Source organism: Pezoporus wallicus, unplaced genomic scaffold (assembly GCF_028554395.1).
Source record: "Pezoporus wallicus isolate ANWC-B61680 ecotype Strahan unplaced genomic scaffold, APGP_CSIRO_Pwel_v1 contig_7524, whole genome shotgun sequence".
Lineage (NCBI taxonomy): Eukaryota > Metazoa > Chordata > Aves > Psittaciformes > Psittacidae > Pezoporus > Pezoporus wallicus.
In genome coordinates this window covers 39918-44431 of record NW_026636854.1, presented here as the reverse complement: position 1 = coordinate 44431, position 4514 = coordinate 39918, and positions in this window count along the sequence as shown.

Sequence of the window (4514 nt, the reverse complement as noted above, 5' to 3'; positions counted from 1 at the left end):
GTTTAAAGGGTGGGGCCAGTTCTGCACAAGCTGCACTTCACCTAAAAAATCCACTGCACAGGCTGGAAGGGCTTACTCTCACTTGTCTGTATGGACGAGCAAGGGTCGAAACGGTAGGTGACAAGGTGCATGGGAAGCTGCAGATCCAACGTTGCATGTGGGCGGACCAGCGCATGGGTAGCTCGAGTTAGCTCAGGAGTTGACAGTCATGGTTGGACACTTCCTGATTGCCTAAGCAGCCTTTTTTTCCAACCAGATTTGCATATCCCACATGCCCTTGGTCATCGTGCTTGTAGTAAGCCCTTCCCAAATCTTCGCTCACGAAGCCAAGCCATCAATCAATCTCAGACTAAAGTCAAAAACACAGCATTACACCAGCTACTAAGAAGGAGAAAAATAACTGTTACAGCTGAACCCAGGACAGAACATAATGAAGGTCTGAGGGTAGGGAGGAGAGAGCCTTATCTTTAAAATTTTTATGGAAAGAATGAATTCTGGTGATCTAAGAAGTTTGCACAAGACTAACAGGCAAAAAACACTCACTTGACGCAATGAAGTCTTATAGAAAGAGCTATGTGTTCTGTTTTAAAACGTTATTTTTATTCTGTATTTGAGAAATGGGGCACAGCAAAATTCAAGGTTACTGAGTCCATGTCTCATTCACACACTGATCACCCCCATATTCCCGCCTAACCAAACAATACTTACAGTCCGTTTTCTTGTCCAGGTCTTCATGCATATGAATTACAGGCAGCTGCGGTTTTCCTGGGAGCCCTTCCCTGCTTTTGCTTTATGAGTCCCTATCTTTGCCCAAGTTATAACCTGCAAGCACCGATGAGACCAGAAGAAACCGAGCAAACTGCCGAAATTGGCAGGGCAGGGCACACCTTTCACTCAGATTACCCTAGGCCCACGGAAGCAAAGCAGGCTTTATCCTGGATGAGCCCCCATTTGTGAAATACGAACTCACTCCTCTAAACAAGATAACAAAGTTTTATTGAGGGACAAAGTCAATAAAGCAAAAGCAACAGCGCTGGGCGCATGACCGTAACCAGAGGTGCAAGTGATTAGTATTTGTTACAGGTTTATATACTTTCACTATTGCATTAGTCACATACATATTCATAATTCCCGCGTATAGGTGGGGAATATTATAACTAGCTCCAGGAACTTATGATAATAAGTCTCCTCCTCTTGGCGTCTGCACACTGCTCTCCGGTGATTGTGGGCAGGGGTCTTGAGGATGAAGTAAGCAGTCTTCTTCTTGTGAGTAGGGGTCTTCAAGATGAAGTAAGCAGTCTTCCTCACAGTGTACTCTTCACCTTTGGCACAGTTGGACGCCCCAGTAATCACACAACTAGCTGAAACCAGCCATATCTGTAATTCTTCTGATAACTAGCAAAAATTTAAAACTGTGACCTGCCTGCAAAATTTATTGCAGGATGGGCAGACAAGGAGTATCCCAAGCTAGCAGATGTTTGGGAGGCTCTGTCTCTAAACTAACTGATAAGTAGAAGGATGGTGTGAAATAACTTGTTCACCTTTAGTGGGGCCACTAAATCCTGTTATCTCACCACAGACTTACAACATAAACATTGTTCTCTTTCTAAAACCTAAGTTAAGCTAAAAAGTACTTTATGTTTTCCAGGCACTAGCTTTTCTTATATCAAGTCCGTCCCTGTCCCCATCCCCCCCCCCTTTCTTTTACCTTTACAAATTATTTTGCTATGTGACTCCGTTTTGCTCAAGGGTTCTGGCCCTTTTTGTCTAATCTTGTGTCTTTAGCGAGCTTTGTTTCTGTTATTGTAAACTCCTACAGTTATATCCACATAACCACACCTATGATTTGCGAAAGCCAGTACATTTATGTGTTTATCACAGCTTTGTCCCTCAATAAAGCCCTGTTATCTCGATTAGAGGAGTGAGCTCGTATTTCACACCCCCTCCCTTCAGGTAGACCTGGCCTCCCCTGGCTCGCTATGGGGGGCTGTGTATGGGGGGGCGGGGCAGTGCCGGTGGTAGAACTGGCCTCTACTTTTTTTTTTTTTTTTTTTTTCGGTACCTACCGCACCAGTCTGTGGCATCGAGCCGGCCTCCGGCCCTTCCGACCCCCCTACTCATTTAGGTCTGCACCGCGTCTGTCCATCCAATCGATTTGTTAATGATTTTGTGAATGATTCGTTCATGGATTCATGCATTTGTGAATTCGTCCTTTAATTCCTATTTCCATTTCTTTTTACTGAATCCATATTTTTTATTTTTTTTCCATTTTATTCATTCATTATTTTTTCTATCTATCTATCTATCTATCTATCTATCTATCTATCTATCTATCTATCTATCTATCTATCTATCTATCTAATCTATCTATCTCCCTCCCTGCACAGCAATGCACTCCTCCCACTGGCCCCGCACCCCCCTTCCCCCCCTCCCTCCCGTCCCGGTGGGAAGGCTTCTGTGTAAAGAAACATGCACGCACCCCACTCCTTTTTGTATTCTCCTTCCCTTTCTCTCTCGTGTTCTGGTCTCGGTCTCCCCGTCCCTTCCTCCCACTCTCCTTTACCGTACGCCTTCATTTGATCCTGTTTCTGGTCGCTGGGAGCCTGCCCGTCTTTCCCGTCCGGCAATATCCAGCTCTGCCGTTGGGGACAGGGGATGTGCGCGTGCCGCGGGAGGTGCGGTGGGGGGGGGGGGGGTTCACATCACAGTCTTACCATATTGCTCGTCCAAATGAAGAGTGCCCATAGTGGAACATCAGCTGGTTTTCGAGAGGCCCAGTAATAGGAGGATAAGGCACCAGCAAGGGTCCACTGACCCAATGCAATTGCAAAGTTCACCAGCCAGAGAAAGACAAAGGCTAACTGGAAGATGAAGATGTACTTATGGTACAGGCTTTCTCCTCCATAAAAAGCAAAAGTACACTGAGCACCTGGACACAGTTTAGTGACATTGGTTGTGTTAAAAGTCTGTACAGGAAGAAAAATCAATACCACAGTGATAAGCACTGAATTCTGTGTTCACAGGCTCTGAAATTTAGCAGCTCCATACAAATCACATCATTCTGCTTGATGTCTCATTAGATCATTCAACACTGCACTCCCATACTATGTAACCTGTTTACATATATAAGGACTTGTAGTAGTGTCTAATGCAGGTGTTTAAACTATACGGTTGGCAAACAGGGCTGCTTACCACACGACTGAAACCTAGAGATATGGAATTTGAATGTCAGAAATAATCTTTTAAGATACACAAACAAAGAAAAGCTGCTCACATAAAAAGTAATAGTGAGGAAATAAGAACAATTGAAAACCAGAGGCCAAATCAAAACCAGAAGCTTGTGTAAATCACCACAACCAAACTGAAATCAACTGAGCTGTGCCATTCTGTACAAGCTGTGGAAATGTCACAGTTTCTGTTACCTATCTCACAATATTAAAACAGGAGTAGTCTTTGCATCAAATTACTCTTCCCTAATTATGTTGTTCAATTAATGTATTTTCTCAGTTTGGGTGTTAAAACCAGTACCTTAGGTTAAATAAATTTAACCCATTAGGTTAAATAAAACCTAATCCCTTTCTTTTTTAGTGTTTGGGTATCAGGATGGTGGGGAATTGTCTGGGATGTACCTAACTACAGCAGTACATTGAAATTTAAACACCTGAAAATAACCCTGATATAACATTTGATAAATATTTCTAATTTTCAAAAAACACTTCAATTCAACCCCACACTCAAGTAAAAAAACAATTATTTTTGGATCTTCATTAAGGTCATCACTGTGCAAAAGCAGCTAAGCCTCTGCTTTGAAACCTGGCTGGTCTTTGGGCAAGTTTGAGGCAGAGCTTTCAAATTCTTCCACTGTCTTTTGAGAACCACAATGATAGAAATTCTCATGAATTCGAGAACACTTTTCCAAATAAACCTGTGTTTCTGCATCTTCCTTTCTCACCCAGTAAATGAGACTGGTTGATACGCACCTGCTCCCAGGACTATAGTGGGTAAACACAAGCTCTAAAACACTTGTGCCGGTAACAGAAAAACTGCTCTTGCTATGCAGAGATGTGTAGGAAGGGTCACAGACAAAACTGAATACTTTCATTACTTACATAACTACGGCAAACTTCATCCCAGAGCTGTATGCCCTGGCCAGAATGGGCAAGGGGAATAACCTTGAAAGTTGACTCAGTCTCTCCTGCACATCCACTTCTGACAAGGCACATTATGCAGTAGTAGTTCTTTGAGAGTTTGGATTTTGGTGGAAGTAGACACAGAGCATAAGGATACATCAACACTGTCCTATACAGCAATAACTGACCCTCTTTGCATGAGAAAGAACAATTTGTTTGCAAAAAGCAACGGTCCCCTTTCTGACACCTTACCAAAGCCTTGCTTTTCCAGGAACAGACACTGGCTGCTGTCAGGCAATTTAGAGCACTTGGAGCACTCTATGTTCTCTCATTCTTTTCCTACATTATTCTGTACAAAACACATGTGGAGCCCACCCAAGCTAA